Here is a 14,354-nt window from a genome sequence, read left to right on the forward strand (position 1 = left end):
TGCAGTGGTGCAGGTGAACCCAGGCACTTTCCCCCTCAACCTTGGCTGCAGTGGGGGTAGTGAGTAACACCTGAAAAGGCCCCTCCCATGGTGGCTCTAATCCCTTCCGAATCCATACTTCCCTGGTGCCACGAGGTACAATTCGGGTAAAACTGGGAGGTCGAGGTGAGCATCTTGAACCTGGTTGTGAGCTAGTCGCAGAGCCTGAGTCAGAGAAAGAACATAGGTGGTCATCAGTCGAGCTGAGATGCCATATCTAGGAACAATTTCCCTCATTAACACCTTAACAACAGTTTGAGCCTTATTGTCCAGGGTAGGGTAGGCTTCAATCCATCTGCTAAACACATCTACTATTACTAACACATATTTGTAACACTGAACTTTTTGCACCTCAATGTAGTCCAACTGAAATGTCTCAAAGGGACCTTCGGGTAGGGGCGTTTTACCCCAATCACAGGGGACTCCCTTCCCTGGATTATGTTGCTGGCAAACCAGGCAACGACTACTGATGTTCTGGGTGAGCGCCTGGAGTCGAGTGTTCCACCAAGTAGCCAAAAGTGTGTCACTCGTGGTCCTTGCTCCACAATGAGTAGCAAAATGCATACATTCAATAACCCATAGAGCCAACTCGTCAGACATGCAAGTCTGTTCTGCGGGAGTGGTCCAGAGTTTAGAAACATTGTCATAAGTACATGCATAATATTTCCACAACAGTTTAACTTTTTCAGGAGCGTCCTCCTGTGCTTTTATAACATCTTGGATGGCTGGCATTGGTTTTTCCGAGGCTAACTTATCCTTCGCAGGATTTTTAGTCTGACTCATAATTTTGGGCACTACCATCTGTTGGTCACGAGAGGCCTGTTTGGCCTTTTGGTCAGCACAATGATTCCCTATATCAACCAGAGAATTTCCGGTAGTGTGGGCAGCACATTTGACAATGGCAATGCGTTTGGGGAACATGAGGGCTTGCAACAAATCAGATACTAGCTGTTTATGGGATATCTCATTCCCCTGTGAGGTTAGGAATTTCCTATTTTTCCATAGTTGTCCGAAATCATGGGCCACCCCAAAGGCATGCCTCGAGTCGATATCGGCAATTTCAAAAGTGGCAGATTCCAAGACCTGATTCTCCTGGTTTACTATGGCGTATCCTGAGATTCGTGTACCTTCTGGATTAATTCCGTCAACATATATAATACAGTCTGGATCTTCAATTGGTACATCAACAAAATCTTCCCTGACTGATGTGGCCTCTTAAATTAAAGATAAACAATCATGACTGGGCTCTTCCTCATCTTGGGGTGGCTCAGTAAGAAAACAGGCCGGATTAATTGCAGTACAGTGCCGAAAGGTCAGCTTAGGATTGTTTAGTAAGTAGATCTCATATCTGCTTTGCCTGGCCATGGTAAGGTGTTGAGTCTGCAGTTGGCCCAGGAGGGCAGCTACGGAGTGAGATGTGTTAAGACAACGGTAGCACAGTCTTTCAGAACTGTAAATACAGTTGAAAGGGCCGGTCATAGAGGGGCCGGCCCAAAGCCGGAGCTTGCAGCAGGGCTGTCTTTAGTTCCTTAAAGGCTTTGACGTCTACGGTTTCTATTTCAAAGCTGCCTTACTTATTTGTATACGGGGTGAGGTGCTTAGTCATCAGGGCAACATTAGGGATCCAGGATCTGCAGTAATTGATCCTCCCCGAACACTGTCGCATTTGTTTAGCTGTGCTAGGGACTGAAATCTGACTAGCCTCCAAAGCTCGATGGATACTCAGTATTGCCTGTGATAACCGACTTGGGATGGGTCCTCTGCCCACACATGAGGATCCACATAGTCAGGTATGTCAGAGCCAGTATGATGCTGCAGAGTCGTTAAGACCTTCTCGGGGTCCCCGTGGAATTGGACTGTACGGCGATGTTTTACAATTTGCACATCCCGGCTGGTAGGGTCAGCCTCGTCTATAGCCTGGCACACCATAACTTCCAAATCATTAGCATGGTGGGGAGGTAATACTTCACGAGTAATATGTGGTGCCACCGTTGGGGCTGTCCATTTCCACAAAATCTGCCTTCTCTTCCGGTCCAGTCACTCTAGCCCTTAATAGAATTTCCTTCACTTCCCCTTCGTGATCCTGATAAAAGTTCTGCAGGTCCTGATTCTTTCCACTGGGATCGTATGCTAGGGTCACGTGATAGGGTGCCTGCCGCAGGTCCAGAGACCACCACTGAGGGGTTCTAGTGGTATAATACTGCCGCTTAAGGGTTCCCTGTTTTACAATGATCCCATCATCTCCACACTCCAAATGCAACTGGAATTTGCAGAGGAGGTCTCTAGCCATAAAGTTACAGTCCAGATTGGTTGTGATAACAAATCGATGTTCCACCGATTCTTCCTGGTAACCCATTTTAACCGGTTCTGACACCGGGAATGTCGCGATTTGTCCCAGGAATCCTGAAAGTTCCTGTGTTTCAGTCGAGGCAGGGAGTTTAAGCTTTGATTGTACAGAAGACATGAAGGCTCCCGTATCTATCAAAAAGGGTTGCCACTCATTCAGAATCTTTAACAATATCATTGGTTCGTCGTCCGGGGAGGATTCCTGCACAATCAAGCTGCGTAGTCAATCGGGGGACAATTGACCAAAGGGGTTGTTCTGGGAGAAGTTAGTGTAAGATCCTCCTTTCCCCCTTGCCCCCCTCCTCTTCCTTTTCCATGCTGACGGTAGGGGCAATTTTTATTCCAATGTCCTTCCTGCCCACAATTAAAACAGTCAATTCCTCTTACCCAGTCCCGGCCTCTTTCCATACCATGCCGGGGACAATAGGGAGGTTTATTAGCAGGGCTCGGGCAGTTTGGTTGTTTAGTATAACCGTATCCTTGCTTATCCATCCAATCCTGTATGCAACACTGCGGTTCTATTGATCCTTCCTCCCGAGATGGCTCTTCCTTTCTAGTCACGTATTCAGTCTTGACCCGGCTTGGGGGCGAACCTCCCCCCCCCGCCTTTCTTTTCCTGACAATAATATCTAACTGCCCTTTCCATTTGTCCGGATAGCGTGTGCAATCGAATTGTTATTTGAAGATCACATCGACATCTATAGTGGGGTGGTCTGCAGCTTGTTGTGCATCAGGGTTTGGCATTGGTCTGACAGGGAATTGGTGTCGGGATTTTGGGATCCTGGAAATAATTTCTAGGTCGGAGGATGTTTCGGAGCTGTCTGACTGCTTGACAGTTCTGCGTCTCGATCAGCGGGGGTGTTTGCTATGTCTTTCACAACTTGGACTGGTAGATTGACTAGAAGGTTTACGGGACTGTCTGTGATATCGAGATATAGTTCTGCCCTTTCGAGTGTGAGATCTGGTCCTTTCGGCTATATTGCTTGTGAACTGGGGATCCGAATCGCTATCAGAGGATGAGGAGTCAGTTTGGGTTTGTTGCTTTGGTGGTATGGGGTTATTTTTAACTCCTCTCACCGGAGTGTAAGGTGGAGGGTGTTGGGAAGAGGACTGGAGCAAGGGGCCAGGGGGTGCAGGAGGCGCCGTTGGGCGCTGAGTCAGTGACCACTCACCAAATTCATCATCAGCCTCGGTTAACACAAAGCCAGCCATTTGACTACGTAGTCGGTCAATACCTTTCTCAGAGGTCCCAGAGGATCTCTTAGTAAGTTTCTCGTGCACACATTCTTTTTTTTTAAGACCTCTACAGTTTTAACATGTGTTCCCTCTGTCAATGAGAATCCCAATTTAATAGCATTTATTTGACAACTTGACAGAAGTGATGCATCTTTTAATTTTTGTCAATCCCTGTGCTTTTTTTTGCTACCTCTACGCTTCTAGTGCCACCTAGAGGCCACTGGTCATCTCCTAATAATTTGTTCAGGGCTCCTGATAATTTTCTAAAGTCTTCAGCTCTTTCAGGGAATTCCACACATAACTTTTGTAGCGGACTGTCCGCATTCGTTGTTTTATCCAACTGATTATCCAGTTTCACGCTGCCCCTCGTATTACCGTGTCGTTACGCGTTCGTGTCGTCGTGCAATTTGAACATACTTAAAATAAACACAGACTTTATGAAACTAACACTGACTTTGAACAAACTCAAAATAAACAGACTTCACTAAATCTAACACTGATCCGCGTCGCCCCACGGTTCACGTCGCCGCTCGATTTAAAACACTTAAAATAAACAAAGACTTTACTAAATCTAACACTGATCCGCGTCGCCCCACGGTTCGTGTCGCCGTGCGATTTAAAACCCTTAAAATAAACAAAGACTCCCACGTCGCCACGCGATTTAAAACATTTAAAATAAACAAAGACTTACTGACACCAGCACTGACTTTGATATCAGCCCGCGGTTCGCGTTGCCGCGCGTTCGCGTCGTCCGATGTTCACACGGCCGCGCACTAGCGCCGTCGCACGTCCCGCGCTGCCACGCGTTCCACGCTGCTGCGCGTCTGCGTCAGCCCTCCTTCACTCGGCCGCACGCTCGCGCCGCCGCAAGTCTCGCGTCGCTACGCGTTCCACGCTGTGCTCGTCTGCGTCAGCCCTCCTTTACTCGGCGGCACGCTCGCGCCGCCGCACGTCTTGCATCGCTGCACGTTCGCACCGCTGCGCGTCCGCGTCGGTCCTATCTTTCGAGTTGCTGCGTGATTTAAATTCAGTCAGTGCCTTGACGGGCCAAGTGATATACGAGGTCGACGTCACACCTGAGTTGAACATCTATCCTCTATTTAATTCCCCATAAGCCTTACTTAATTTCCTGTGAGCCTAAGTTTCTAAATTTGATTTCTTATGAGCCTTATTTAATTTCTTTTAGTCTCCAAATGTCCCTATCCTTTCGCGTCACTGCGCAGTTTAAATCCAATCAGTCAATGAAAGCCCTAATTTAATGGAGTTTTTTTGCCAATTGGACAGGAGTGATTTTTTTTTTAGACTGCAGTGGAATTTTTCTCATAATTTAAAATACCAAGACATTTTTTTTTCAGCACCTATTTAGTACGTTACTTTTATTTGTCTTTTCCATAACTAGAGAGATGTCTGGCACGTAGGCTGTGGACTGCTTTTCGTTATCACAATTGTTCCAGCCTCAAGGTCGTGTTATTTAATATATTTTTTTTTGAATCCTTTTGAATCCATCTCAGTTGTTTTGCTGTGCCTTCTCTGAATGTTTTCTTTCGACAAGTAAGTGAGCATGTTACATCTTTTTTTTTAACCACCGGGACCATGTAATTTTTTTCTTTTTTTTTTACTCAACAACCCTATCCTTTGTGCATTTCCTGGCTCCGTAACTTATCATCCGAATATACGTAATTTAATAAGGTTCACACTCTTAAACTTCCCACATACAGGACAACACTACGAAGGGTTAAAAAAAACTTTTATTCTGTTTGAGATAAAACAAACCACAACTCCCCGTCTTTTTTTTTTACAGTAAAAATCACAGAAGCATTTCTCATTTAAACAGACGTTCACAAGAGTCTCTTTTCTTTCCTATTAATTTTTAGATCCATGATTGATCATCTATCCCTATCTAGCTCTAACTATAACCTATCTTTCCAAGTCGCCGCTTGGTTTGCGTTTTCGCGCAATATCCCTATCTCTATCCCGATTCTAAGTTTGAAAGGTATTCACCAGATTGTCCTGGATCTCGTTCAGACAATACCTGAGAACCAGCGAGTGGCTAAACTTTCCTCAGACATTTGAAACCGGGGGAAACTGGAGCAGTATTGAAATCATACTCACACTAGTGGCCACTTTCCCCATGTCTCGTCCAAGGCTAGTCTGGCTCTTAATTCGCAAGTTTTCGGCAGTCGTCCGTTGAGATCCCACTTCTGACACCAAATGTTGATTCTGGATTCTTTTACCTCAATCTGGTTCAGCAAAATTACTGAAACGAATACAGTTTGTGCTTTAAACAAAGCAAGCTTTTATTTAAAAAGCAAATCCCGATCGGGGACTTTATCAGACAGAAGGAATGCAAGTCTGTTCGAACGCACTCACTTCCTACGGACAAAGTGACGTTACATTGTAAAGGGACGATGGTTATACATTTTTGGCAAAAGATAACAAGATAGGGCCAGAGTGACATCCCAGCTCAGCCCATCTCTTTTGATCCCTCCTTCCCTTTGTCCACTCATAAGCCGACCCAAGCATGGTCCGATTTTAATCAAAGACCTTCTGTCAATGTTTCAGGTTAATAACATGATTTAATAAGACCTTGAGGTTTTTCTGCAAGCTGTGGGTTTTGTTTCAATATGTGTTAGTGTTGTAGCATTTCGCAGTCTCGAGTCTGAGATGTCATGGCTATTCCACCATGAATTGTTTGTTAGCTTATACTGTCCCTATACAATTCCCACGTTCTCAACTTCAATGTCTCTATACATTTTTAAGCATTGATATTGGCAGGGTGTGTGATCGCTGGGAAAAGTCCAATTCTGTACTAATACCATTTAATTTTGACCAGGCCAAATATGCGAGTGGAGCCCTCCTGTCGGGGAGGGCACTTGTACAATGATTTTTGGTTTTGGATTAGCCTCTTTAAATGACTCCCATGTCCAAACGTTTTAACAGACTGAGGAGCAAAGTAACCACCTCCAATCCTGCTCTAATCTCAACAACACCAATTAACCCTAACACTCAGTCTCCTATTTCCAGACTGCAGTTCGCCCTACTGGAATTAGTAATGGGGAACATGGAGATGGCAGAAACTCTGAACAAATATTTTGTATCAGTCTTTAAGGTAGAGGGCACTAGCAATAATATGGCAGTGGATAGTCAAGGGGCTGTGTGGGTGGGGGGTGGGGGGTAGGGGGAGGAACTTAACACAATCACAATCTCTAAGGAGGTGGTACTCAGTAAGATAACGGGACAAAAGGAAGCTAAATCCCCTGGACCAGATGGCTTGCATCCTAGGGTCTTAAGAGAAATAGTGGCAGGGATAGTGGATGCATTGGTTGTAATTTACCAAAATTCCCTTGATTCTGGGGAGCTCCCAGCAGATTGGAAAACTGCAAATGTAACACCACTATTTAAAAAAGGAGGCAGACACCAAGCAAGAAACTATAGACCAGTTAGCCTAACATCTATCGTTGGGAAAATGTTGGAGTCCATTATTAAAGAAACAATAGATGGAGATTTGGAAAAGCAAAATTCGGTCAGACAGTGTCAGCATGGATTTATGAAGGGGAAGTCTTGCTTGACAAATTTGCCGGAGTTCTTTGTGGATGCAATGAAGAGGGTGGATAAAGGGGAACCAGTGTATTTGGACTTGCAGAAGGCATTTGTCAAGGTGCCACATAAAAGGTTACTGCACAAGATAAAGTTCACGGGGTTGGGGGTAATATATTAGCATGTATAGAGGATTGGCTAACGAAAAGAATACAGAGAGTCGGGATAAATGGTTCATTCTTGGGTTGGCAACCAGTAACTAGTGGGCTGCTGCAGGGATCAGTGCTGGGCTCTCAAATATTGACTATCTATATTAACGATTTGGAAGAAGGTACTGAGTGTAACGAAGCCAAGTTTGCTGACGATACAACAATGGGAGGAAAAGCAATCTGTGAGGACACAAAAAACCTGACAAAGGAAATAGACAGCCTAAATGAATGGGCAAAAATTTGTCAGATGGAGTATAATGTTGGAAAGTGTGAGGTCATGCACTTCTCTCTTTCCCATCATTTCGGTCTGTCCACGTCTTTGCCTGTCTCTGTTAGTCCCTGCCTCGAACCTGAAAAGTATTTCCATCATTTTCTGTTTTAGTCTCTATCTCTCTCTCTATCTGTCTCTCTCCTTGTCACTGTCTTTATCATTGTCTTTCTCTCACTCTTTCCCTCTCTCTCTTAATAGATCACACACACACACACACGTCTTTGTCTCTGTATGTGTTTGAGTCTTTTTCTCACCCATTCTGCCTCTCCTTCTCAGTCTCACACTTTCTGTCTCTCGTTGTTTCCATCTCGGTGCCTGTCTGTCCCTGTTTGTAGGTTTGTCTCTGTCTCTCAATGTGTCTGTCGACTTCTCATGGTGTCCAGTTCTGTTCACAGCTCGATTCCTGCTCCGACAGAGCAGATACTCGTCAGTTCCTCGTTAGTATAGTGGTGAGTATCCCCGCCTGTTACGCGGGAGACCGGGGTTCAATTCCCTGACGGGGCGGCAGTTGTTTCAAAATGTTGAATTTTACTTCTGTTTCTTGGTTGAGAGACAAATTAAAAATTCCAGAGCGACATCGAAATGTGAAAATACAGGTAGAGGAGTTTGCCTCTTCCAGATTTTGAGCAAACGGAGACTTTTTCAGGATTCTTTGGCCGTCTGCTGCAAAGAGATGGATGACTGAGTTTTTTCTGAGTAACGTTTAAAAAGCCAGCGACACAGTAGTCGTGGCCGAGTGGTTAAGGCGATGGACTAGAAATCCATTGGGATTTTCCCACGCAGGTTCGAATCCTGCCGACTACGATTCTCAGCATTTTTCATTCCATTTCACAATTTAACCAGTTCTCTGCCAAACTGATCATGAGATAAATGGAACAACGTCCCACACCTTTCAACACTGATATTTGTTTCTCATTTTTATTAATCTGCAATATTCACGATACATCCGTTTAAAAAATCGCAAAAATCAGTCAAAGTTGCGACAGTGTTTCAGCCTGTCTATCCCCCGAGATGTCTGAGGCATCTGTGCATGCCCGTTGGTGCGTGTAAATTTTTGGTTATGTGTGTGTGTGTCTCTGTGTCTGTCTATCTCTATTTTTGTCTCTGTATATGTGCAAATGTCTGTGGAAATCATCACCATGAATTTGGTATGTCCTTGAACTTATAAAAAAGACTTGGGGAAAATAATACGGTTGTGAACTTTTGCATCGGCTTTGGTTCAGTAGCAGCATTCTCGACTGAATCAGGAGTTTGTGTGTTCAAGTCGCACTCCTTGGACTTGAGCATATCATCTTGGCTAACACTCAAGTGCAGCACTTGGGGAATTTTGAAATGTTGAAGCTGTTGACTTTTGGATGAAATGTTAAATTGAAGCTCAGTCTGCAATCTCGGGTGGATATGAAAGGTCCCAGAGGATTTCTCGAAACAGAGTCGGAGAGTTGCCCCCGTGCCAATATTCCTAAAAATGTTCGTAAATGCTCACTAAAAGACGATGTGCATGTGTTTGTATGTGGGGTTGGGGTTGAAGCCCAGTTTGTCACAGAGACACAATCCAAACTCTCACAGGACCAGCATAACCGAGTGGTTAAGGCGTTGGCCTTGAACCTCAAAGGATGTTTTCAGCGTGGGTTCTTCCCCACTCCTGGTATCTATTTAATTTAACACGGATTTCCTCCCATTCTGATCAGTGATATCCGATTTTCATCGGTTGAGTCAACAATTTTCTGTAACTATGTGACACTCTGAACCGATAATGAAATGAAATAGTGAAATGTATCTGTGTCGCTCGGTCTCTGCCTCTCTCTCTCTTCACAGAGCTGTGTATGTGTTTTTATATTTGAGTCTTTGTCTCTCTCAGTCTGACTCACTCTGTCTGTCCCTGTTTCTCCGTTTGTCTCAGTCTCTCAATCTGTCTCTTTCTCACGGTGCCCACGTCTGTTCCAATGGGATTCTCTCAGATTCATTGTCTGACTGGCTCTCTCTTTCCCATCATTTCGGTCTGTCCATGTCTTTGCCTGTCTCTGTCAGTCCCTGCCTCGAACCTGAGAAGTATTTCCATCATTTTCTGTTTTTGTCTCTATCTCTCTCTCTCTCTATCTGTCTCTCTCCTTGTCACTGTCTTTATCATAGTCTTTCTCTCACTCTTTCCCTCTCTCTCTTAATAGATCACACACACACACATCTCTGTCTCTGCATGTGTTTGAGTCTTTTTCTCACCCATTCTGCCTTTCCTTCTCAGTCTCACACTTTCTGTCTCTCGTTGTTTCTATCTCGGTGTCTGTCTCTCCCTGTTTGTCGGTTTGTCTCTGTCTCTCAATGTGTCTGTCGACTTCTCATGGTGTCCAGTTCTGTTCACAGCTCGATTCCTGCTCCGACAGAGCAAGTATCCGTCAGTTCCTCGTTAGTATAGTGGTGAGTATCCCCGCCTGTCACGCGGGGGACCGGGGTTCAATTCCCTGATGGGGAGGCAGTTGTTTCAAAATGTTGAATTTTACTTCTGTAAGATACATATTAAAAATTTCAGAGCGACATCGAACTGTAAAAATACAGTTAGAGGAGTTTGCCACTTCCAGATTTTTAGCAAACGGAGAGTTTTTCAGAATTCTTTGGCCATCTGCTGCACAGAGATGGATGACTGAGTTTTTTCTGAGTAACGTTTAAAAAGCCAGCGACACAGCAGTCGTGGCCCAGTTGTTAAGGCGATGGACTAGAAATCCATTGGGATTTTCCCGCACAGGTTCAAATCCTACCGACTACGATTCTCAGCATTTTCCATTCAATTTCACCAGGTCTCTGCCAAACTGATCCTGAGATAGATGGAATAACGTCCCACACCTTTCAACACTGACATTTTTTTTCTCATTTTTATTAATCAGCAATATTTACGATACATCCATTTAAAAAATCGCAAAAATCAGTCAAAGTTGCGACAGTGATTCAGCCTGTCTTTCCCTCGAGATATCTAAGGCATCTGTGCATGTCCGTTGGTGCGTGTACATTTTTGGTTATGTGTGTGTGTGTCTCTGTGTCTGTCTATCTCTATATATGTCTCTGTGTATGTGCAACTGTCTGTGGAAATCATCACCTTGAATTTGGTACGTCCTGGAACTTATAAAAAATGACTTGGGGAAAATAATACGGTTGTGAACTTTTGTATCGGCTTTGGTTCAGTGGCAGCATTCTCGACTGAATCAGGAGTTTGTGTGTTCAAGTCGCACTCCTTGGACTTGAGCATATCATCTTGGCTAACACTCAAGTGCAGCACTTGGGGAATTTTGCAATGTTGAAGCTGTTGACTTTCGGATGAAATGTTAAATTGAAGCTTCGTCTGCACCCTCGGGTGGATATGAAAGTTCCCAGTGCATTACTCGAAAAAGAATAGGAGAGTTGCCCCCGTGTCAATATTGCGAAAAATGTTCATAAATGCTCACTGAAAGCCGATGTGTTTGTGTTTGTATGTGGGGTTGGAGTTGAAGCCCAGATGCTCACAGAGACAGAATGCATGGTCCCACCGGAGCAGGATAGCTGAGTGGTTAATGCGTTGACCTTAAAATTCAATGGGTTTTTTTCCCCGTGTGTTCGTACCCCAATCCTTGTACCTCTTTAATTTAACACGGATTTCCACCCTTTCCAATCAGTAATACCGGATATTCATCATTTGAATCAGCAATTTTATGTAACTATGTGACACTCTGAACCGATAATGAAATGAAATTGTGAAATGTATCTGTGTCGCTCGGTCTCTGCCTCTCTCTCTCTCTTCAGAGAGCTGTGTATGTTTTTGTATGTTTGAGTCTTTGTCTCTCTCAGTCTGACTCACTCTGTCTGTCCCTGTTTCTCTGTTTGTCTCTGTCTCTCAATCTGTCTCTATCTCACGTTGCCCACGTCTGTTCCAATGGGATTCTCTCAGACTCTTTGTCTGACTGGCTCTCTCTTTCCCATCATTTCGGTCTGTCCATGTCTTTGCCAGTCTCTGTTAGTCCCTGCCTGTAACCTGAGAAGTATTTCTATCATTTTCTGTTTTAGTCTCTATCTCTCTCTCTCTCTCTCTGTCTGTTTTTCTCCTTGTCACTGACTGTATCATTGTTTTTCTCTCACGCTTTCCTCGCTCTCTTAATAGATCACACATACACACATCTCTGTATATGTGTGTGTTTGAGTCTTTTTTGTCACTCAGTCTGCCTCTCCTTCTCAGTCTTACACTTTCTGTCTCTCGTTGTTTCGATCACGCTGTCTGTCTCTCCCTGTTTGTCGGTTTGTCTCTGTCTCTCAATGTGTCTGTCGACTTCACATGGTGTTCAGTTCTGTTCACAGCTCGATTCCTCCTCTGATAGAACTCATGCTCGTTAGTATCGTGGTGAGTATCCCCGCCTGTTCCGCCGGAGACCGTGGTTCTACTTCCCGACGCGGTGGCAGCATTTATAAAATGCAGAATTTTACTTCTGTTTCTTGGTGTTGATTCATATTAAAAAGTTCCAGAGCAATATAGAACAGTACAAATTCAGGAAGAGGAGATTGCCTCTTCCAGATTTTTAGCAAACGGAGACTTTTTCCGGATTCTGTGGCCGTCTGTTGCACAGAGATGGATGACTGAGTTTTATCTGAGTAACATTTAATGATGCAGCGAGCCAGTAGTCGTGGCCGAGTGGGTAAGACAATGGACAAATAATCCATCGGGGTTTCTCTGCGCAGGTTTGAATCCTGCCGACTATGTTTCTCAGCATATTTCATTCTGTTTCACAATTTAACCACGTTACTGCAAAATTGATTCTGAGAAAGATGGAGCAACGTCCAACATCTTTCGACGCAGCCGCTTTTTTCTTTCTTTGATTAATTTGCAGTATTCACGATACATACGGATAGAAAAACGCAAAAGGCAGCCACAGTAGCGACAGTCACACTGCCTGTCTAACCATTTATTTGTCTAAGGCAACCTGTGTATATCTTGATCTGGGTGTCATGGTACATCAGTCATTGAAAGTTGCGTGCAGGTGCAGCAGGTGGTGAAGAAGGCAAATGGCATGTTCGCCTTCATAGCTAGGGGATTTGAGTATAGGAGCAGGGAGGTCTTGCTGCAGTTGTACAGGGCCTTGGTGAGGCCACACCTGGAATATTGTGTTCAGTTTTGGTCCCCGAATCTGAGCAAGGACGTCCTTGCTATTGAGGGAGTACAGCGAAGGTTCACCAGCATGATTCCTGGGATGGCAGGATTGCCATATGAGGAGAGACTGGATCAATTGGGCTGGTATCCACTGGAGCTTAGAAGAATGAGAGGGGATCACACAGAAAAATATAAAATTCTGACGAGATTGGACAGCTTAGAGCCTGAAAGAATGTTCTCGTTGCTAGGGAGTATGAGACGAAGGATTACAGTCTAAGAGTAAGGGGTAAGCCATCTAGGACCGAGATGAGGAGAAACTTCTTCACTCAGAGAGTGGTTAACCTGTGAAATTTTCTACCTCAGAAAGTCGTTGAGGCCAGTTCGTTAGATGTATGGAAAAGGGAGTTAGATATGGCCCTTACGGCTAAAGCGATCAAGGGGTATGGAGAGAAAGCAGGAAAGGGGTACTGATGTTGAATGATGAGCCATGATCAAAGGGCCGAATGGCATATTCCTGCACCTAATTTCTATATCTCTATGTTTCTTTGTTGATGCATGTAAAGTTCTGGTTATTGTGTGTGCGCGTGTCTGTGTATGTCTATCTGTATGTATGTCTCTGTGTATGTGCAACTGTCTGTGGAAATCATCACCATGAATTTGGTACGTCCTGGAACTTTTTTAAAAACTTGGGGAAAATAATACGGTTGTGAACTTTGGTATCGGTTTCGGTACAGTGGCTCCATTCTCGACTGAATCAGGAGGTTGTGTGTGTAAGTCCCACTCCTGAGACTTGAACACATCATCTTGGATGACACTCAAATGCACTATTTGGGGAATGTTGCATTGTTGAAGTTGTTGACCATCGACTGAAATTTTAAATTGAAGCTCCATCTGCACCCTCGGGTGGATGTGAATGTTCCCAGAGCCTTAGTCGAAAAATAATAGGAGAGCTGCGCCCGTGTCAATATTACGAAAAATGTTCGTAAATGCTCCCTGAAATCCAATCTGTCTGTGTGTCACTGTGGGGGTGGAGCTGAAGCCCAGATTCTCACAGAGGCAGAGTCCAACCACTGAAAGGATCAGGACCAGGATGGCCGAGTGGCAAAGGCGTTGGACTTAAGATGTAATGGGTTCAAACCCCACTCCTGGTAATTCCTTAATTAAACAGAGATTTTTCCCAACCTGCTCAGTGATACCTGATTTTCATCTGCTGAATCTCCAATTTTCTGTAACGATGTGACACTCTGAGCCGATAATGAAATGAAATTTTGAAATGTATCTGTGTCGCTCTCTCTCTTAAGAGAGCTGTGTATGTGTTTGTGGTTTGAGTCTTCATCTCTGTCTGTCCCTGTTTCACTGTTTGTCTCTGTCTCTCAATCTGTCTCTTTCTCACGGTGTCCAGTTCTGTTGCAATGGGATTCTCTCAGACTTTCTGTCTGACTGTCTCTCTCTGTCCTATTATCTCTGTCTGTCCATGTCTTTGCCTGTCTCTGTTAGTCCCTGTCTCTAACCTGATAAGTATTTCCATTATTTTCTGTTTTTGTCCCTATGTCTCTCTCTCTATCTGTCTTTCTCTCTATCTGTCGCGCTCTTTGTCTCTCTCTTTGTCCCTGTC

At 44.4% G+C, this 14,354-nt stretch overlaps 3 non-coding genes and 1 pseudogene across 3 annotated transcripts; all 4 read left to right on the forward strand.

Annotated features, from left to right (window-relative positions):
- Positions 1–14,354, forward strand: part of LOC139235513 (zinc finger protein 420-like) — a 90,958-nt pseudogene that overhangs the window by 15,838 nt on the left and 60,766 nt on the right.
- Positions 8,071–8,142, forward strand: trnan-guu (transfer RNA asparagine (anticodon GUU)). Its single transcript has one exon. It is a non-coding gene; the product is annotated as a tRNA-Asn (tRNA).
- trnas-aga (transfer RNA serine (anticodon AGA)) lies at positions 8,361–8,442 on the forward strand. The gene has a single exon. It is a non-coding gene; the product is annotated as a tRNA-Ser (tRNA).
- trnad-guc (transfer RNA aspartic acid (anticodon GUC)) lies at positions 10,034–10,105 on the forward strand. The gene has a single exon. It is a non-coding gene; the product is annotated as a tRNA-Asp (tRNA).

Source organism: Pristiophorus japonicus, chromosome 23 (assembly GCF_044704955.1).
Source record: "Pristiophorus japonicus isolate sPriJap1 chromosome 23, sPriJap1.hap1, whole genome shotgun sequence".
Classification (NCBI taxonomy): Eukaryota; Metazoa; Chordata; class Chondrichthyes; family Pristiophoridae; genus Pristiophorus; species Pristiophorus japonicus.